This window comes from Dama dama, chromosome 21, assembly GCF_033118175.1.
Source record: "Dama dama isolate Ldn47 chromosome 21, ASM3311817v1, whole genome shotgun sequence".
NCBI lineage: Eukaryota > Metazoa > Chordata > Mammalia > Artiodactyla > Cervidae > Dama > Dama dama.
Genome location: NC_083701.1, coordinates 60,688,632 through 60,711,528, shown reverse-complemented (window position 1 = coordinate 60,711,528; position 22,897 = coordinate 60,688,632). Strand labels below are relative to the sequence as shown.

At 39.2% G+C, this 22,897-nt stretch overlaps 1 protein-coding gene across 7 annotated transcripts in view; it reads right to left on the bottom strand.

The window, feature by feature from the left end:
• NCALD (neurocalcin delta) overlaps positions 1-22,897 on the bottom strand; it is a 435,844-nt gene that overhangs the window by 162,250 nt on the left and 250,697 nt on the right. For all 7 annotated transcript variants that reach the window (XM_061123646.1, XM_061123649.1, XM_061123650.1 and 4 more), the window contains one exon: positions 15,197-15,284. The gene's annotated coding sequence lies outside the window, so the exon portion shown is untranslated. The remainder of the gene's footprint in view (positions 1-15,196; positions 15,285-22,897) is intronic.

Genomic DNA, 22,897 nt, shown 5'->3' with positions numbered 1-22,897 from the left:
CGCCTGCAGTGGGACCTTAGAATCCTAACCACTGGACCATCAGGGAATTTCTACTTTTCTTCTTTTTCTTAAATCAATCCAGCTTTGGCTATAGGGAGCTTTCAGGTTGACTCCTGTGTCTTTTGACATGCTCTATCCTTAAAAAAAATCACTTTTAAACATTCTAGCACTACTGCTGCTGCTGCTGCTAAGTCGCTTCAGTCGTGTCTGACTCTGTGCGACCCCATTGACAGCCCACCAGGCTCCTCCGTCCCTGGGATTCTCCAGGCAAGAACACTGGAGTGGGTTGCCATTTCCTTCTCCAATGCATGAAAGTGAAAAGTGAAAGTGAAGTCGCTCAGTCGTGTCTGACTCTGTGCAACCCCATAGACAGCAGCCTACCAGGCTCCTCCGTCCATGGGATTTTCCAGGCAAGAGTACTGGATTGGGTTGCCATTGCCTTCTCCTCTAGCACTACAGGGTACCCCAAATTCATCTTGTATTTTTCCCTGCCTCAGCTCTAAAATCAGCCACTCCTCCAAAGAGCCCTGGTGTCTTTGATTGGAGAATGGTATTTAGAAACCAAGATGTGGGACCTGGGTGTGTTCCTTGTTACTGGGCATCATTGCTTCTAGACTCGTTCAGTAGATAGAGCTAGAAAATACGTGTATACACTGAGGAAACCAGATCTGAAAGAGACACGTGCACCCCAATGTTCATCGCAGCACTGTTTATAATAGCCAGGACATGGAAGCAACCTAGATGCTCATCAGCAGATGAATGGATAAGGAAGCTGTGGTACATATACACCATGGAATATTACTTGGCCGTTAAAAAGAATTCATTTGAATCAGTCCTAATGAGATGGATGAAACTGGAGCCCATTATACAGAGTGAAGTAAGCCAGAAAGATAAAGAACATTACAGCATACTAACACATATATATGGAATTTAGAAAGATGGTAACGATAACCCTATATGCAAAACAGAAAAAGAGACACAGAAATACAGAACAGACTTTTGAACTCTGTGGGAGAAGGTGAGGGTGGGATGTTTCAAAAGAACAGCATGTATACTATCTATGGTGAAACAGATCACCAGCCCAGGTGGGATGCATGAGACAAGTGCTTGGGCCTGGTGCACTGGGAAGACCCAGAGGAATCGGGTGGAGAGGAAGGTGGGAGGGGGGACCGGGATGGGGAATACGTGTAAATCTATGGCTGATTCATATCAATGTATGACAAAACCCACTGAAATGTTGTGAAGTAATTAGCCTCCAACTAATAAAAAAAAAAAAAAAAGAAAATACGTGTATGTACATGAACCCATCAATACACACATATCAATATTAATTTCTGTATCTATTTATCTGCATGTGTATATAAATATGTATATAAGTATATGTAGATGTTTGTGATATACATACACATATCTACATATAAGAACATAGCTATGTATATATATATACATATATGACTATCTATTAATCTATATATAAGTATAAATATAAGATTTACTGATATCCTCAGATATGACTCAGCGACTTTGAATCAACTCGCCTAATGTTGACACCCAGGGTCACCTTAAAGCCTCTACCTTGTGTCTAAAATCCTAGTGAGAATAAATAAAATCCTAGTCAGCATTGTGTCTTCTCAAAAAGATATGCTGAAGTCTTAATCCTCAGCATCTCAGAATGACCTGATTTGAAAACAGGGTAGCTGCAGATTTAATTAGTTAAGATGAAGTTATACTAGAGCAGGATGAATTCTTAATCCAATATGGCGGGAATCCCTCTAAGAGAAGACAGAGACACAAAAGGAAGACTGCCCCATGAAGACAGAACCAGAGATTCGAGGTATGCCGCCACAAACCAGCACCTGGTACCTGGGCTACCAGAACTTGGAAGAAACAGGGCAGGCTTCTTCTCTAGATCCTCTGGGGGGAATATGGTCCCGACAACACCTTGATTACAAACTTCTAGCCTCCAGAACTGTGAGAGAGTAATTCTCTGTTGTTTTAAGCCACCAGTTTGTGATACTTTGTTATGGCATCTCTGCAGTTCAGTTCAGTCGCTCAGCCATGTCTGACTCTTTGGGACCCCATGAACTGCAGCACGCCAGGCCTCCCTGTCCATCACCAATACAACACCTATCAAGTTGTTCTGTTTTTATCCTGTATATACTGCTAATACACAAATTAGCCACTTTCCTCCAAGAGGTGCCTCGGGCACATCACATTTAAGACTGCCTGGATCCCTCCCAGACCTTTGTCATTGGTGGCAAAGACTGTATCTTATTTGTTGTATCCCTACTATCTGGTGCATTGCCAGATATAGAGTAGGTGCTCACTAAATGTTTGTTGACTTGAACACCTACAGGCCTTCTCTGTCAACCTATTAGACTAGAGTAGCCAGAAGATCTCCTTTCTAATGCATTTTATTTTTGGCTTCAAGATCTGCTGGGTGAAGTTCATCTGTCCTTCCTTCTTTCCTTCCTTCCCTTCTGCCTCCAACAAATATTCACTGGACACATACATGTGCCTAGCATAGTTCTAAACACTAGAGAAATAACACCAAACAAAACACTAGGGAAATAGCGGCGAACAAAAGAGCCAAAAACCCTTGCCATCTTGAAGACTTTCATTCTAATGGGGAAGAAAAATCTGGAATCTAAAGTTGCAAATCACCTATGTCTAAACAACATAAGTAGTAGCAGAGGCTAACAGAATGTACTTTGGGAGTGGTTTCGGGGTTATTTGGCCAGTTGTGGTCTGGGGGCCTCCTTTGCAATAACCAAAGGCCACATCTGAACAGCTGCACTTTTCTCATCCAGTTTTTAAATTCCTCTTCTTCCCTAAGAGGAAGAGTGAGGTGAGGGTGAGGTGGGGACGGGGGCTAAGAGGGAAAAGCAAACTGGCCAGAAGGAGAGTGGAGAAGACAGAATGGGAATAATGATTCTCCTATAATGCATTTTAAAGCCAACCCTTCCTGAGCTGTGCCAGGCTAAGCACCTTACCTGTTATTAATATTTTTACTGTTATTAAATCATTATGCTGAGAACATAACTGCATAATAATAATGGCAAGCCACTAGTGAGAGTTTGCTGTGTGCCAGGAAGTGGTCTAGACACTAACCAATTTGCTCCCACTTACTCCTCACCACAATTCTGAGACAAGTACCATCATTTTTCACTTCACAGATGAAGAGCTGGATGCTTAGAGAGGTAAAGTCATTTGCTCCAAATCCCACAGCTAGCAAATGGCAGAGTCCAGACACAGATGTCAGGATGTTGGACTCCGAAGTCCTGGCTCTTTCCCTTTTCTCAGGGAACATTCTCCCTTCTACTTGCCCAACAGGAGGCATTAACTGACCAGAGCCACCCAGACCGTACAATCTTCAGACAGGATTTCCATCCGCAAAAATGTTTTTCTCAACAATGGATGTTCTTGCTGACCCTGTCCCCTTTCATCGCTTCATTGTCTGTACTTTTTACAGCCCCGTGGTCCCAGTGCTGTCTCCCCTGTTCACTGGTGTAACAGATATTAGCTGTGATACTCGCTGAATTTCCAGTGGTCATGGTCTCTCTCTCTTTCCCAGCACCTCTCAGCCTTCTAATTCTCTCATCATTATTTAGGCCAGCATGGAGCAATTTTCAAGACATCCAATTAGCAAAGTGCACAGAAGGAAGTGGGTCCATAATTAATTAGTGATTCTAGGACACAACATAACAAAAGCAAGGCCAAGCGCATGGAAAGCCCTGCAAATTGAAACAAGAGGAAAAATTACACATTCCAGGACCCTTCCCCAAGAGGGACAAAGAATTGAACAATATGCTCACTTGAATTCCAAACTTCTCCATCTATCTTGGGACCAAGCAGTCATTAATCAATGGATGACAATCCAAGTGGAACATCTCCCCGCTCTGGGATGAACAGCTGCTTCTGTTCCAGGGGTGAACTGATTCTTTCCCCACTGTCTTCATGTAGTAACATTAGTTCCTCTTTCCTCCCACAACTGTTCAAGCCACTTTAGAGAGTCTTTCCTTTAAGATGGCTTCAATCCATGGAATTTCTTGCTCATCATCAGAGAGCAGAAGTCAAGTTAGAACATCATAATTTAAGATACCAAGCTAGGATGACTTTGAGGGCAGAGAAAGAAAAGATAGTAGAAGAATGCCAGGATTCTCAGATGTATAGTTACTCTTAATTTGAAGACAAAAGGAAGGCTTGGGTAAATGAGAGGTGAGTGCTAGCACTGTTATTAGTGAAAGCATTGCATTTTTATTAGGAGGAAACGTGGATTATGTTTGCTTTTAGTTATATGGATTCTGTCAGTGCCTGGAAGATCAAGGCCAACAAAACAATAAGCCAGAAGAGTATTTCAGCAAGTTCCCACATGTTACAGGAGTGATATCACTTACCATCACATCCTTGCCAGGAGTAAAAATTAGGAGCCTTATATAGAACATTAACCTGGAGTAGGAAATGGCAACCCACTCTAGTATTCTTGCCTGGAAAATCCCATGGACAGAAGAGCCTGGAATCCATGGGGTTACAAAAGAGTTGGACACGACTGGGAGACAGCACTGAGAACATCAGAGTTGTAGGAATCTTCTGTTACTTGTTCTTACCTGCAGCCTAATTTCTTTTTGGTTCTATTGGTTTAACGCCAGCTTTCAGGGTTGATCTCTGTACTTAAGCGAATTTTCCTAAACTGAGCCCCACCCGCCGCAGTCTAAGCACTTTGCTAATACCAGGACAATGGATACAAGCAGTGTTAGTTGGAAAGGAAAATAAGAATACCTGCCAGGACACTGATAAGACATATACCAGTTGCTTTTGCTGTTTCTGCTCAAAAGAGTAAATACTATGATGCCTGTTGCTAAGCAATGTCTCAGCTTCAGTCCTCAGTTACTCCATTAGTAACACGGGATGCCTTACTTCTGTGAATAATTAGCCTCAAGCAGCCAAGGCTTCCAACACAAAGCAAAAGTGATTACTACAAATATTCATCCTTCGGATTCAAAGATAACACTATTTTTAGGGATCCTATGTGAGAGTAACAGACTCTGTAGGACAGTCCCCAACCTTGTATTGATGACAGTTCTTTGGTTTTCAGATGCTGGAAAGTTGCTCAGAGTAAGCAGATAACTAAGGGCTTTGCACCCCTTTCCCCCAGTTACCCAGCATTCCCTGGTCACCCAGGATTCCTTGGTTACCCAGAATTCCCAGTTACCCATCATTCATAGTCATCGAGCATTTCCCAGAGACAGTCAGCAAGAAAATAAACTCTTCAGCAGGATTCTACCAATGCAATCTCTACTTACAGGAGCAATGCAGCACAAGACACTACTCTATGAAAGTCAGAGCACAGAATCCGGAGCCAGACTCCCTGAGGTGAATCCCAACTACACAATTTCTCATGGAAGTGATTTTGGCAAATTAATGTCTTCATGCTGTTGTTTTCTCCCCCGTTACTGCAATGATTAGATAAGTTGATGTGTGTGAAGTGCTTAGAACAGCACCTCCTTCTGGCACCTTCTGGGTCTAGGGAGGAGCTATAAAAGTGTTTGTGAGTCTTCAAAACAATATCACAGTTTGTAAAGGAGGGAAAAGCTGACTCCAGAATGCACCCTTAGGATCTGTATTCACTGCTTTTGTATTTCAAAGGAAAAAGTTAGAAATTACCAAAATCTGAATTCCTATAACATCAAATTGTTACTAATTATGGTTCTGGTCATATGCCACATGTTTCACAAAAATAAGAAACACTCCATGGAAAACTCGGTGGCTAATAAGGGTGGGGGAAAACATAGAGTAAGTGTTCTTGTTTTTCTTGACTGTCAGTTTTAATACAATGAAATAGTCAATGAAAAATATGAACATTCAATTACAACTACTTACCACTTCAGAAAGACACTCTTGAACTACTAAAAGTTAGAAATCTATGTTCAAAAACAGCATTGTCAAGTATTCTGTATCTCTTACGTTTTAAATCTTGAAAATATGACTCATATGCCAGGTGTTTTCCCCAGTAGAAAATTACAGTGGTAGATAAACTAACTCCATGTGATTCTCATTTTCAAAACTAAAATTTTGGACTTTTAGTATCCCCTTGAGGTGCCATTTTGATTTCAAATATAATTTTCTTTTTGTGGGTTTTCTTCCTACAATAAATACATTTCTCTTAGGTTTTCAACACTGTTATTTAACAGGCAAAGTGTTTTAGATTTCTTTTATCTCCATTTATTTCACTTAAGTTGAATACAGTGAGTTTTTGCAACTATTTAGGGAAAGAAAATGAAATCATTAAGTGAGCTTCATTTTTAAATGTTATACCAGCACTAGCAGGTTGGGTGTTCCATTTCAATAGATTTTATACTAAAGAGAATGTATGTTTAAAAGAAAACAGTCTGATATTCTCATTCATTTCTATTTTCAGTCTGATATTTATTATTGATACAGGTTAGACATGATCATCCTGTAAATGCTAAAAAGTGATCAAGATCTGATCCAAGCTATTTTGGTACTTTTGTCTGTAATATGACACTTCTATGTGGAATAAGTGTGCTTACCACGTGATGGCGATGCCAGGTGCTAGGGTAATAATGATGAAGAAAGCAGACCTGGGCCCTGTCTTGCAGAGCTTATCATCTAGGGCAGAGCTATTTAAAGTGTAGTCTCTGAACCAGCACCACCTCATGAACTATTTCTCATCAGATAGCAAAAGAACCAGTACAGAGATTGCGAGTAATTGTTTAGACACATTTACAGCACTGGACATAGCTGCACCACTCAAATGTTTGATCAAGCAGACTTGGCTCATTGAATGGGGTCTAGACAGCTCAGATATGTGAATTTTACATGGTGCTATCCCAGTACTGGTCATAGACAGGAGGATACATATTGGCCTGTAATAAATAAGAAATTTAAAAAAATCTAGTCCTTCCCATAGATAGTTTGAAAAGCACTAGTGTAGTGCTTTCCAAATATTATAGGACACACAGAGAGATTAATTCCAACTGAGAAAATTTGGGGAAATTTCATGGAAGAAATGATTCTGAAACATGGATTGGAATCTGAGGAGGTAGAGATCATAACATGAGAAAAGCTGTAAAGGCAGAAAAATGCAAGGATGCCCTGGGCAACTGAGTTCATTGCTGCTGAAGTGTAATATGGAGACGAGCAAATGGAGGTAAAGGAGACAAACCTGAAAAGATGGATTGTCGCCCAGCTAGGAAAGGCTTTAAGTGCCATGGAAAAGAGTTAGAACTTTATTTTTGACAGTTAGAAGCTCTGAACATAACAGCAACATGAAAGAAAGTTCTATTTAACAAAATAACATGAGTCTCATTTGAGCTCTGTGAAACACTTTGAGTCAAGAGGCCTTTAGGCAAAGTAAATAATAACAGTAAAAAGGAATTCAAAATAAAATTCTCTTAATGATGTCATATATTAGTCATACGTCTAAGTGAATTTATGCAATCTATGTCTCCCCAGGCACCACAGCACAGTAAAATCCACTTTAGAAGATTCAATCATATATGATTAAAGTGATCTGGAAATGCCATTTCTTAGCTGAACAACTACAGAACACACATTTTTCCCATTTTCAGAAACTTTGAGTAAACCACAGATGTTAAGGGAACATTAAACCAATATACTATTGTAATAACTTACACTAAAATGTCAAGAACTATCACCAAAGGATACAAGGGTGGCATTTTTTTCTCTCTGCTGTTTTCAGCTTCCTATAAAACCAGAAATGAACTTGTTGAATGTGCCTCATGTAAGGTTCTATGTATCACCAGTTCAGTTCAGTTCAGTCGCTCAATCATGTCCGACTCTTTGTGACCCCACGGACTGCAGCACACCAGGCTTCCCTGTCCATCACCAACTCCCGGAGCCTACTCAAACTCATGTCCATTGAGTCGGTGATGCCATCCAACCATCTCATCCTCTGTCGTCCCCTTTTCCTCCCGCCTTCAATCTTTCCCAGCATCAGGGTCTTTTCCAATGAGTCAGCTCTTCGCATCAGGTGGCCAAAGTATTGGAGTTTCAGCTTCAGCATCAGTCCTTTCAATGAATATTCAGGACTGATCTCCTTTAGGATGGACTGGTTGGATCTCCTTGCAGTCCAAGGGAATCTCAAGAGTCTTCTCCAACACCATAGTTCAAAAGCATCAATTCGTTGGTGCTCAGCTTTCTTTATAGTCCAACTCTCACATCCATACATGACCACTGGAAGAACTATAGCTTTGACTAGATGGACCTTTGTTGGCAAAGTAATGTCTCTACTATTTAACATGCTGTCTAGGTTGGTCATAACTTTTCTTTCAAGGAGCAAGAGTTTTTTCATTTCTTGGCTGCAGTCACCATCTGCAGTGATTTTGGAGCCTGAAAAAATAAAGTCTCACTGTTTCCATTGTTTCCCCAACTATTTGCCATGACGTGATGGGACCAGATACCATGATCTTAGTTTTCTGAATGTTGAGTGTTAAGCCAGCTTTTTCACTTTCCTCTTTCACTTTCATCAAAAAGTTCTTTAGTTTTTCTTCACTTTCTGCCATAAGGGTGGTATCATCTGCATATTTGAAGTTATTGATATTTCTCCCAGCAATCTTGATTCCAGCTTGTGCTTCATCCAGCCCAGTGTTTCTCATGATGTATTCTGCATATAAGTTAAATAAGCAGGGTGACAATATACAGCCCTGACGTACTCCTTTCCTGATTTGGAACCAGGTCTGTTTGTTCCATGTCCAGTTGTTTCATGTCCAGTTGTAACTGTTGCTTCCTGATCTGCGTGCAGATTTCTCAGGAGGCAGGTCACTACGAACAAAGCTGGTGGAGGTGATGGAATTCCAGTTGAGCTATTTCAAATCCTAAAAGATGATGCTGTGAAAGTGCTGTACTCAATATGCCAGCAAATTTGGAAAACTCAGCAGTGGCCACAGAACTGGAAAAGGTCAGTTTTCACTTCAATCCCAAAGAAAGGCAATGCCAAAGAATGCTCAAACTACCACACAATTTCACTCATCTCACACGCTAGAGCTTAAGATTCCCATATATGTCTCTTTAAAAAAAATAGTTGAGCGCCTAAGTAAGTTTTAATCCTTGAGCATAAAATTTTGTAAGGCTTTTAATGATTGAAACAAGGCCCTCGAAGTGTAAACCAGTCCCGCCCCTCTCCCTCCCTACAAAACACATTACCATGTCAGGATTGCACACATTCAGCTGAATAAAAATCTAATTCTGGTTTCATAACATAATTTTTAATTGTGATGTAAGAACTATAGAATTAGAAAGAAACCATGCTGTTAAACTGAAAGCTATCCACCTAGAGTTGGATGTGTCTGCAATACAACACAAAGCTAAAACAGCACTGCAAGCCCCTGATGATGATGTACTGAAGAAGTGGCTCTCAACGAGAGTGATTTTGCTCCCCCAAGAAGACATCTGGCAATGTCTACAGGTGGTTGTCATACTTGGGAGATACTACTGGCACCATGAGGCCACTAAGCATCCTACCGTGCATAGAACAGCCCTTCACAAAAGAACTATCTAGTCCAAAATGTTAATAGTGCTGCAGCTAAGAAATCCTGTACTAAAGGATCACACTAACAACATTTCTATTATTCCTCATGTCTTATATAGAAATAACCACTTTGATTCATGTAATCTGGAAATCAGAGAGCAGGAAATTCCTGAAAATTAAAACAGATACGCATTATGCCTCCCTTTGATCCATGAACTACTCTCTGATTTTGGCAAGCAAGACCTGAAGGTGACCCCACCGGTGCTCTGGTTTATTAATTCCATCAATGGTAATAATTTATATGCAGATATGCAAATAGTACCACATGGAAATCTTCAAGCAGAAAAGACAGGCATGACTGAAAATGCAAACAAGGTTCCAGGTAAGTATTATTTTCTGAATGTAAGTCACTGATGATTGTAACATGCACTATCAGTTAAATAACAGCTTTGAGAAAGGTGGCAAAGAACCATGTCTCCTTAAATGTGTATGTTGATTTTATGATGTGAACCTTTTATTGAGATAATGTGTGCAAAATCTACAAAGCATTTTGAGTGTATAATAAGATATATGTTGCTCTCTTTTTGTAAAAAGAAATAGACTCTGGAGTACCCTCCCTCTTAAATCCCTTCCCATTGGTGTCAACTCAGTTATTTTTATTTAAATCTTTTCATTGTTCCCCTCTTCCTGCCCCTACCACTCCAGGAAGAGGCGGTAAGGTGCCTGTGGGCAGTGCTATCACTAGCTTCTCAGAAACAAGAGCAAATACAAATCTCTCAGCTTCCCTCTCTTATTTTTTTTTTTAAGTCAGAGGTGTCTTTAATTTTTATTTATTTATTTTTGGCTGTGCAGGCTCTTCACTGCTGTGCAGGCCACTCTCTAGTTGCAGTGCTTGGGCTTCTCACTGCAGTGGTTTCTCTTGTTGCGGAGCACAGGCTCTAGGCACTCCGGCTTCAGTAGTTGTGGCTCCTGGAATCTAGAGCTCAGGCTCAATAGCCGTGATGCACAGATTTAGTTACTCCACAGTGTGTGAGATCTTCCTAAAGACCAGAGATCGAATCCATGTCTCCTGCATTGGCAGACTGATTCTTTACTACTGAGCCACCAGGGAAGCCCTCCTTCTCTTACTTTATTCTCTTGGAATTTCCCCAAAGTCTTTGACTGTGAATTGAGTACTGTGAAGGACACCTGTGCTGAGCACGGTCCGAGCTCTGCCAGAGGACATAACTTTATTTAACTAAACAGGGGAATAGCCATACATAGACGCAATTCAATAGATATTTGAAATGATTTTTAAAGTTCCATCTAAAGACCACTTACACCATTTATTCATAGACAAAACATCACTATAAAACCTACATATTTGCTTCCTGGCATGTTGTCTGCTTGTTCAACTAGAATTTAAGATCCATGTGAACACGGAATTTTGTCTTGTGTTTACTGGCCGAATGGGTGAATGAATCAATGAATACCTTCTCCCAAAGAGCAGAGTCATTATACAGTTGCAAACTCCTTTTTATTTTCACTCTAATGACACAAGACAACAGGACTAATTCATGGTATGTTCATTTGTCCGTGCAGGCATTCATTCATTCTCTACCAAGTCTTTCATGATCTGCCCCTGCCACCTCTCTGCTTTCCCTCACACCTTGCTCCCTCTGCTCTCTAGCAACACTGACCTTGGTTCAGTTCCCAGTAAGCTCCAAGCTCCCTCCTACCTCAGGGCCTTGGCCTAGAATACCCTCCTCCCCACTGCCAACCTCTTCAGATTTCTTCAGGGAAGCCTTCCCTATCACCATTTCAACTAGATGTGGTGCCTCTATTTTATAGTCTTGGTTGTCCATGTTTCTTTGTGCTTTTCCCCCCATCATGGTATTGATCACATTTGTAAAGAATATTTCTGTAATTATTTGATTAACATCCCCACACCACTCAGCTGGAGACAGAAACCATCCCTGCCTTGTTCCCCATTCAAATCCTCATCATTTAACACAGTGCCTATTATTAAAATATAGCAAGCACTCAACATTTACTGAATGGGTAAATGAATTAGGTTTCTAGGAGCATGATCTGTTATTAAATATATGAGTTATGTTATACTATATCATTCTCCACTAGGGCCCAAGTTGAGGTGAGGTGAAGTCGCTCAGTCGTGTCCAACTCTTTGCAACCCCATGGACTGTAGCCTACCAGGCTCCTCAGTCCACGGGATTTTCCAGGCAAGAACACTGGAGTGGGTTGCTATTTCCTTCTCCAGGGGATCTTCCTGACCCAGGGATCGAACCCAGGTCTCCCGCATTGTAGGCAGACGCTTTACCATCTGAGCTACCAGGGAAGCCCAGGGCTCAAGTTAGTAGGTGCTTAATCCATGCATATGTGCGTTCTAAGTTGCTTCTGTCGTGTTCAACTCTTTGAGATCCTATGGACTGTAGCCTGCCAGGCTCCTCTGTCCATGGGATTCTCCAGGCAAGAATACTGGAGTGGGTTGCCATGCCCTCCTCCAGGGGATCTCCTGACCCAGGGATTGAAGCAAAGTCTCTTACATCTCCTGCATTGCAGGCATGTTCTTTACCACTAGCACCACCTGTACTTCTTGGTTAATTGGAATCATCAGTTATCTACTACAAACAACATTCTCCTAAGTCTACATGATACTCAAAGAACTTACTGCAAAATTGCTGAGAAGTCATCGACACTCTATTATTTTTTCTAAAAAAAAAAAGCATTGACTTTATCAGATGTTTTTGCCTTAAAAACATGACTGAATGGAAAGTCATTGCAGGGAATCAATTATCTGAATGATCAGTATTTGTCTCTATTTGAAAACATCTGGATGGATACTTTAATTATCCCCTAGATATGTGGTATTCTGTGCTCTCAGCTCTGAGATAATCTCTCCCCATTACTACTCCTGAACAAAAGATATGCTATTGATGAAGTAGGTTGTTTTTTTTTTTTTTAATAAAAGAGGATTTCTGAGACATTGAAAATAAAAAATAGTAAGCTCCTAGGCTAAGAGGATTAAAATACATTTTTTAAGAGGAAGAGAAAAGAGGTCTTTAGTGCAGAAAACTGTAGAAAAATAAAAATCCATGTAACTGAGAAGTTAGTCATATAGGAAGCCTTGGGGAAGAGTATGAACTTCTTGGGGATCCAGACAAAATAATTCTAGCTAAGGGAGATAAAGAGAGATACCCAGACAACAGCAAATCAAAAATGACTGTAAACCTAGAGTCTATTCATATGCTTCACTTTCAGACAGTTTTTTACATTTATCTTTCCTATCTACTGTTGTCAGGAACTCTGTCACTAGGTGACTTTTACAAGAGTCTGGAATTCTTGAACAAAATTCCAGAAAGCCCAGGAAATTGGGGCAGTGTTTGCTACTTTAGGCCATTCTTTCGGAAAGCCTAGAAAGTTCAATCTCTGTTCAAGGGTCATCCTCACCCTTGACTTGCCTTCTCTCAAGCCAACAGTAGTTGAGCGGGAAGTGGTTCCTTCACTGCCTCAAGAACTTTCCAGTTAGTTTCTTATTCAAATCCTCCTCCTTTGGGTCTGGCAGATGCCTCAAACCTCTGGCACACACTCAGCCTCTCGTTGTTCGGCAAAAATCCGAGATGGAGTAGAGTATATTTGAGGCTCAGTCAAGAAGGAAAGGGCTTCCCTTGTGGCTCAGATGGTAAAGAATCTGCCTGCAATGCAGGAGACCTGGGTTCGATTCCTGGGTCAGGAAGATCTTCTGGAGAAGGGAATGGCAACCCACTCCAGTATTCTCGTCTGGAGAATTTCATGGACAGAGGAGCCTGCTGGCTACAGTCCATGGGGTCACAAAGAGTTGGACATGACTGAGTGACTAGCCCTTTCAAGAAGGAAATGTGCAGTGAGAAATCACCTGGCCCTAAGATCACAGACCCAGAAGAGAGACTTGGACTTCCCTGGCAGTGCAGTGGTTAAGAATCCTCCTTGCAATGCAGGGGACACAAGTTCGATCCCTGGTCCGGGAAGATTCCACATGCCACGGGGCAACTAAGCCCATGTATCATAACTCCTGAGCCAGAGCTCTAGAGACCATGCTCCACAACAAGAGAAGCCACTGCAATGAGAAGCCCATGCACCACAGCCAAAGAGGAACCCCTACTTGCCGCAATTAGAGAAAGCCCCAGCACTGCAACCAAGACCCAGTGCAGCCATAAATAAGTAAATAAATAAAATTTTTAAAAACGAGAGAGAGACTTGGATGCTTGAGAAGGGCCAATAGCAGACATATTGATTCTCCACACCTTCACATTAAGGGGAAGGGTCCTTATGTTGGATCATATGCATGCTTTACTGTCTTTGGGGGCAAGAATACACATTTCTCTACTATTCTTTAGTTTGATATCACAAAGATCCGAGGAATTAATGCAATGGGTACTGCCATGTTTAGGGTTGTGATCCATAAGTACCTCAGAGTATCTCAAGCCACCTGATTACTGCCAACTTAAATGCATAATTCTTTCCTGGCCTTCAGGAGAAATGTGTTGACATTGAGGCTTAGTTATCAATGTTATGAGAAAAAAAAAAAAATAGATATTGACTAGCTTGACTTCAAATATTTTATTACTGTCTTTCATTAAAAGAACTGGCTTTATTCAATTTGGGATACAAATTGAAAGTGAAAGGCTTTTCACTTTCACTTTCTCATTATATCCAGATGATCTATGTTACTCATCTATTAATTAAATCATAGAGAGTTAATGGGGGATGAAGGAAGCGGGATGAAAAAGAGCTAAGTACATATAAGTTTCATTTTATATTGACTTATCTCCCTTCCCTGAAATATAAGCAAAATACAAACTAAGGTTCTGTTCTGGCCCACGTTCACTTTAGTATTTTTACCATTTGGTCTTCATATAGAGCTATTTGGCCAAGTAAGTATTCATGCCTTCTTCACAAACAGTCACAGAAAGTATTACCAGGGCTTAAGCCAAATTACCTTGTCTACAAACCTTGGCTGGCTCACATCTGGAGCAATTAACATATTTTGAAAATTGTCCAAGAAATTCATAAATCAATAGATTTCCCTTCCTGAAAAGCCAATTTCCTAAACATTCAATGAGATGGCTTTTGAGACCCACACCAACTAAATAGGAAAGTAATAGTATTCCTATCTTAACAGGAAACTCAGGATTATGGGCGCTGCTGCCCTCATTATACTAAAATAGAATTTCAAAAGAATCTTTTCTGAATTAAAAAATGTTCCATCTATTTGCTGCACAATATCCCCTTCAATCTTTCGTACTAAATGATAGATATGGAAAGTAAGGAAGGGCACATATTTATTGTCCTTTTCTCCAGGAAGCAAGTCAGGTTTTTTATTTCATTACCCCTTCTCCTACTTGTTTGTTTGGTTTTTTTTTAATTAAGTAAATTTCTACTTAATCAGAGTCACTACAGAAAAGAATTTTTTAAAAGTAAAATGGTAGAATAGTTTTTGGTAACAGAAATTTATCTAGAGTTAAAAGTGGAAATGCATACTTCATGACAAAGCTTTAATGGCAGATATAAGCTAGCATTTTCTATTTACCAAATACCAAAAACATTTAACACACAACAACTTAACCAGGATGCAACATCTTTGCGTTCTGAATCATAATTTACACAGTTCAAAACCCAGGCATTTGAGAGGTTAAAAAAGTAACTCACAATATGCAGTCACACGGCGTCCTGGGTCTCAGAGCCTTCCACAGCTGTAAGGACAGATTTGATCGCCGGCAGTTCTCTGGCCCTGCAACTGAGATCACTCATAATTAATGAATAATTTACTTGAACACTTGACAGCTCAGTAAGCGGTTTATGTAAGGCTGTTACTTTTACTTCTTCTGTAGTTGCCTTTGCAAACAGGAAACAGGAAACACACCTACAAGAACACTGACAGACCTCAGCCTAATTGGTCTTTTCTCAAAGTACTCAGTGGAGAGTCTTGTACCACAGACATGATATGTCCCTAAAAGAGAAATACTCAGATCCTTCTATTGCAGAGTTTAAAATCCTTTAGACAGATGCCATGCGGGCAATTTATTACAAGCATTCTAGCAACATTCAGGCCTTATGACCTTAATCCTGGAAGGACTATAAATTTCAGAATATATATATATAATATTTATAAATATATACCTATCAACACATATATGTGTAAAGATAAGTATACATATATAAAACATTAAGCAATATATTATTTAAATATAGATTATTTAAAACAATAAGCATATTAAAATAATATATATAATTTTCCTGGAATATATATGGAAACTGTCATTTAGGAATCTTTTGTCTACACATAACAGAAGATCCAGCTCAAAATCACTTAAACAAATAAATAACAAAACAAGAAAATATTTTGGTTTTTTGAGTTGGGGAAGAAAAACCTGGATGTAGGGCTGGTTTTAGGAAAACAGAGTTTCACTATGTATATCTGTTGATTCTCTGCAAGTCTCTTAGCATGGTATTTTCTGTAGAGTTACTTCACCTTCTGTCTGCCTTTCCTCTTGGTGCAAACAAATAACTTCAGCAGTTCAAGATCACACATCCATCTTCCAAGAGGGCAGTGTTAGCGTGCTGCCAGTCTCAAGCTCTGAAGTCATTCTGATTGCCCATCACTGAATCAGTCACTGTACTTTGCTGAATGGCTTTATTCAAGCCTTATCCTTGTGAGAGGTGACAGCTTCTCTCTCTCTCTCTCTCTCAGTCACTCAGTCATGTCTGACTCTTTTTGACCCCATGGACTGTAGCCAGCCAGACTCTTCTGTCCATGGAATTTTCCAAGCAAGAATACTGGAGTGGGTAGCTATCCTACTCCAGGGGATCTTCCCCTGAGTCTCTTGAGTCTCCTGCATTGACAGGCAGGTTCTTTACCAGTGGTTCCACCTGGGAAACCCAGAGATGAGGGTAGGGTGTTCCAAAGAAAAATCACATGGAAGGGCATTCAGGTTACCAAAAGAAAGGGACAAGGGGGAAAGGAATATTGGAGGAAATCAACAAATGTCCACCATGACAATGTTTGGCAATAATCCGAAGACTGGTATTTGAGGATGTGTATCTATGAAAATACTGGATTGTGGGTTATCTAAAGATGTCTGAAAGAGAATGAGCTGAGGTTCAAGAGATATTGATTACCCAAGTCTTTGCATTTAGTAAGATTTTCTATTAACATTATGTTTTTATGTTTGCTAAGAAAATAGTTCAGAATTTTTCCACTTTGTTTATGAAACACATACATACTGTATAAAGTGTGCTTGCATACGATCTTCCACCTTGTTATTCAAACAACTCTGCTAGGTAGATAGATAACCTTGGCAGGAGCTTAGAGAACAGGGTAGATACTGCTCTTGACTCACCCAGCCTACTCTTTGTTCTAACCGGAACTTGATTTTGCTCAGGGCATCAACTTGCCCTGTTTAAACTACAGCTAAGGATGGGCAGGTGGAACACTTTGGGCCCTGGACGTGTAGGCTGAAGGTACTAGGTAGAGTGTCTGGAACAGCTCTATTAACGGGCTCTGGTGATTGCTTTTCGCCCTTCCCAATGCCTGAAACACCAATAAAATGCCAGAGGTGGAGTCATATCTTGCAGCCATGGAGTGACAAGTATACCACATGCTGGGAAGACTAAATTGAAAGGAGAAGCCACTATACTGGGCCTTGTCTGCCTCCTCCTGGGCTATTAGATGAGAAAAACCTTTATATTGTTAAGCCACCACAGAACGATTCTTGTTCCGTGCAGCTAAACATACACCTTATACAAAAAGGCTTAACAATCTGGTTGTGACAGATCAAGGCTTAACCTCAGGTTTCTTGACTCTCTGTGTTGCCTCTCCATAAGCAGAATCAATACTCTGAATACTGTACAAACAGGCATTTTAAATTTATGCTTTCTTTTTAACAAATAGCTCATTTAAATGATTTGAGTCATAGCTATGATGCCAAGAGGGGATTCTCTCACCATCCTTCTGTTTTTTATTTCTTTAGCTTTTTAACATGTAACACTCAAGCACTTGCAAAATTCCTAAGACGAGAATGCCTTGGCTACAGAAAAACAAGCCTAGGGTCATTTGACCAAAATTCTTTCAAGACTACCTAAGGGAGAGGTGACCATCCTCCCAGATTTAGCCATGGATGAGTTTTCTCCCTAGACTTTCTCACTGACTTAGTTATTAACAAACAACGGAATCCTTCTGGTGTCTGGCTCCATGTATAAGGAACTCGGAAGTCACCACTCTCTCTTAACAACAAATAGAAATCAACAACTCTTCTTGGATTCATAAACCACTGCACCCAAGATTGGAGAGACCAGCAGGGGAATACAGGAAGTCTCAGAGACTTGCCAGCAGAAATCGCCACAGGAAGCCCCGTGCCAGGAAGGGAAAACCTAAACTGTAATTGACCAACTGCTGGAGTCTCCATGAGGACAGCTCTGAGAGTTCAACACTCCAGGGGGACACAGTCATGATGGAGGGCAGTCCTTACAATACTGTGAGATTTACTTCAAGGAGCTCTACCAGATTCCCACAGTAAATACAAGAGAAAAGTCTGCTCGGGCTTCTGGAATAGAGGGGGGAAAAGAGTATTTTGAAATATTCCAGAGCACTCCGTTCTTGCCCTCAGGGGAAACTAGTTAACCAGAGTCTAGCCTGCGAGTGCATCCTCAGAGCCCAACTGACCTGGAGAAGGGAAATACTCAGCTTCAGGCTCCTCCAGGTGTCCACTATGGGAGAAGGGACTACTTGACTGCAACCCACTCTAGCCATCCTATACGACCTACGTGAGGAGAAAAAGCTGAGAAACACTCATGAAGATCGCAGTCTAGAGGCACAGGCTCACCAATACACTGAGACCTAATCATAGGATGCATAGAATACTTCTTTTTCCTGAAAACTCATGACCACATTACTGAAAATCTATCTACAGCAGTTTCTTTTACTCACTACAACATGTCTGGCTATCAAGAAAAAATTACAAGGCTTGCCAAAAAAAAAAAGCCCACACAATTTTTAGAGACAGAGCATCAGAACCAGCATGGCTAGGAAGTTGGAACTAAAAGATAACAGAGCTCTCACGAAGGCTGGAATAATTTACCGAGCCAAAAGTCAAGGAGGAGCCACACTTAAAGATCAATTCCAGAGGGATTAAGGATTTAGCTGTGAAAAGCAAAGTGTTAAAACTTGTAGAAGAAAATACGGGAGAACATCTTTCTGACCTCCAAACAGGGAAAGAGTTCTTAAGGCACAAAAGAGCTAATCACCAAAGGACAGACTGATAAATTTGCCTGCTCTACTATCAAGATTTTCTGTTTATCTAAAGGTATAATAAAGAAAGCAGAAGACATGCCAATATATGAGACAAGTTTGCAACATATGAAAACAACAAAAGACCAGTATTCAGATTATATAAAGACATGTTACAAAGCAGTAAGAAAAAGACAATACAATAGGAAAATGATCAACAGATCTGACATACCATCCCAGAAGAGAATAATATGAATGGTGAATGAATGGTTTTCTTTCTTCCTTTCTGATCAGACTTTTATTTTCTCTTCTTTCTTTATCGCATTGTTTAGAACTTCTAGTACTATGTTGATTAGGAGCTGTGAAAGAGGGCATTCTTACCTTGCTCCTAATCTTAGGAGGAAAGGATTTAGTCTTCCACTGTTAAGTGTGCTGTTAGCTGCAAGTGTTTTATAGATTTAAAAAAAATCAATTTTAGAAAGTTTCCTTCTATTCAAATTTTTCTGAAAGATTTTCTTTTTTTTTTTTTATCATGAATGGGTGCTGAATATTGTCAAATGATTTTTCTGCTTCATTTGTTGTAATTGTGACACTTTTTCTTTAGACTGTTTATAATGTAGATTACATTGACTGCTTTTCATACTGAATGATCTTTACATTGCTAGAATAAACATCACTTGATCACAATATGTAATTATTTTTATATACTGCTGAATGCTATTTGCCAATATTTTGTTAAGGGATTTTGCATCCATCTTCATGAGAGTCATTAGTCTCTAGTTGTCTTGTTGTACTGTCTTTTTTCAAGTTTACTTATTAGAATTGCTTCTTATAATGAATTGAGAAGTGTTCCCTTCTCTGACATTTTCTGGAAGAGATTTATAGGATTAATGTTTGTTCTTCTTTAAATATTTGGTAGACTTTTTCCAGTGAAATCTTCTGGAGCTTTCTGTTTCTAAACTAATTCAATTTCCTTAGTTATAAGGCTATTTAAATTATCTATCTTCTACTGTGTAACAACTTGCGATTGTGCTTTTCAGGAATTGGTCCATTTTACCTAAGTTATGAAACTTGTATGTGTAGACTTAGTCTGAAATATTCTTTTACTATTCTTTCGATGTCAGGAGGTCTATGGTGATATCTCCTTTTTGATACCAGATATTGGTAATTTGGGGCTTCCCAGATGGTACAGTGGTAAAGAATCTGCCTGCCAATGCAGGAGACACTGGAGACTCAGAGGGTTCTATCCATGGGTTGGGAAGATCACCTGGAGGAGAAAATGGCCACCCACTCCAGCATTCTTGCCTGGAGAATTCCATGGACAGCAGAGCCTGGCGGGCTGCAATGGGGTTGCAAACAACTGGACATGACTGGGCGCACAAGCATGCATACTGGTAATGTGTCTTCTCTTTCTCTGATAGTGTTGCTAAAGATTGATCAATTTTGCCATCCTTTTCAAAGAAGCAGTTTTTTGCTTGATATATTTTCCTTATTATTTTTCCCTTTTCAGTTTCATTGATTTCTGGTTTTATCTTTATTATGTTCTTCTTTATGCTTGTTTTGGGTTCATTTTGCTTTTTTCCCCCTATAGTTTCTTTAAAAAATTCATTTCTGGAAATGGTAGCTTAGAGTATTGATTTGAGACTTTCCTCTTTTTAAAGTGAATATTTAGTGCTATAGATTTCTTCTCAGAACTGCTTTAGCTGAGTCTCACAAATTTTGATATATTGTATTTTCATTTACTTCAAATGTATTTGCTTTTAAATTTCTTTGCTATTTCCTCTTTGACCCACAGATTACTTGGAAATTTGTTGGGGTTTTTTCCTCATTGTTTAGAGAATTTCCTGTCATCTGTTACTGATTTCCATTTTGATTCCACTGTTTTCAGAGAATAATACACTCTTCACTCTTAGTTTTTAAAATTTGTTGAAGTTTGTTTTATGGTTTATGGTGTATCTTGGCATATATTTTGTGGTGCTTGAAAAGAGCATCTTTTCTGCTGTTGTTGATTAGATTCTATAAATGTAAATTAGACCTAGTTGATTGGTAGTGTTGTGTTCATCTCCATGACTGCTAGTTTTCTATTTGTTCTATTAATTGCTGAGAGGGGTATATTGAGGCTTCCAATTCTAACTGTGGATTTGTCTGTTCTAGCAGCTTTTGCAATTTTGTTTTACATATTTTGTTCTGTTGTTTGGCACACATTTAGGATTTGCATACAAAATATGTATCTTTGCTGTCGTTTTGACTCTTTTGTCATTGTGTAATGTCTCTCTCTGTCCTTGGTCATTTTCTTTGCTTTGAAATCTTCTTTATCTGATTTTAGTATAATCACTCCTTCTTTCTTTTGATTAATGTTTGCAAGGTATATCCATCATTTTACTTTCACCCTCTATACTATTATATTTGAAGGTAGTTTCTTGTAGATATCATACAATTGAGTCTTTTTTTTAGTCAACTGTGTTAATCTCCATCTAATAAATTATTTATTTAGACTATCTATATTCAATGATATTCTTGAGCTAAAGTATGTCATTATATTTTTTGTTTTCTGTTTGTTCTCTATTTTCTTTTTCTTTATTTTCATTTTCCAATATTATTGTGGATACTTGGACATTTTCCAGAGTTCCATCCACAGTGTTTCTTTCAGTATAACTCTTTGTATAGCTTATTTAATAGCTGCTCTCCAAAAGATTTGTGGACACAGTGGGGGAAGAAGAGGGTGGGACGAACTGAGAGAGTAGCATGGAAGCATATACATTACCATATGCTGAACAGATAACTAGTGGGAAGTTTCTGTATAACACAGGCAGCTTAACCTGGGGCTCTGTGACAACCGAGAGGGGTGAGAGAGAGGTTCAGGAGGGAAGGGAGGTATGTATACTTCTGGCTGATCCATGTTGTTGTACAGAAGAAGCCAACACAGCATTATAAAACAATTATCCACCAATTAAAAATAAATTAAAAAAAGAAAAGATAAATGGATATATAACAAGGAAATTAAGATACCAGCATAAAAGAGGAAAAAGCCTTTTCACCTTTCCCTTTCTACTGCCTTCCCAGTTCCATTTTCACTCCAGTCTAACCAATGCATTTTAAATAAAATTCACACACACACACACACAAATTGCTCTCCATATTACATTAAATATACATAAGTGAACAATGCATTATTGTTGACGTTATATCAGTTCAAGTAAACTTCTTACCTCCCTTTACATCCCTTTACTCTCCCTCTTTCTAAAATAATTAAAAAAAAAAATCTCCTTGCATTGAAAATCATATCAGGCAGTGTTATAATTTTTGCTTCAATCATCAAACCTAATTTTAAAAACTTAAGAGAAGGAAAGTTTATTATACTCATTCCTATTTTTATTCTTTGTATTATTTTTTCTTCCTTCTTATTATTCCAAGAGACCCTCTTTTATCACTTCCTCTTTGTTTGGAGAATTTTCTTTAGCTATTTTTTAAAGATAAGCCTGTTGGTGACAAATTTCTATACTTTTCTTCAACTAAGATTGTTTTAATTTCCTCTTCATTTCTGAAGGATATTTTCACTGGATATAGAATTCTGGATTGACAGTTCTCTTTCAGCATTTGAAAAATATTCTGCCACTTCCTTCTGGCCTTCAGAATTTCTAATGACAAATCCACTGTCATTCTAATTGTTTCCCCCCATAGATAAGATTCCATTTCTCTCTCACTATTTTCAAGATCTTTTCTTTGACTTTATTTTTCAGAAGTTTGGCTATAATATCTCAGTGTTGCTTTCTTTGGGTTAATCTTGGTGGGATTTCACTCAACTTCTTGACACTATAGGTCTGTGTTTTCTGCCAAATTTAGCAAACTTTCAGCCTAAAAAAATACATTTTTAGCCTTGTTCTCTTTCTCTCCTTCCAGGTTCTGATGGTACATTTGCTGAATAATTTTCTGTTTGGGGGGGTTCCCCCCAAATAATTTCCAACATTTTATCTGTAAATTCACTGACTCTTTCCTCTGTCCCTTCCAGTCTACTGTTGAGCCCATGAATTTAATTTTTTTTACTTCATTTATTACATTTTTCAGTTTCTAGGAAACTGGAAAATGATAATAAAGTTTCAAAAAGAACAGAAAAAATCAAGCCC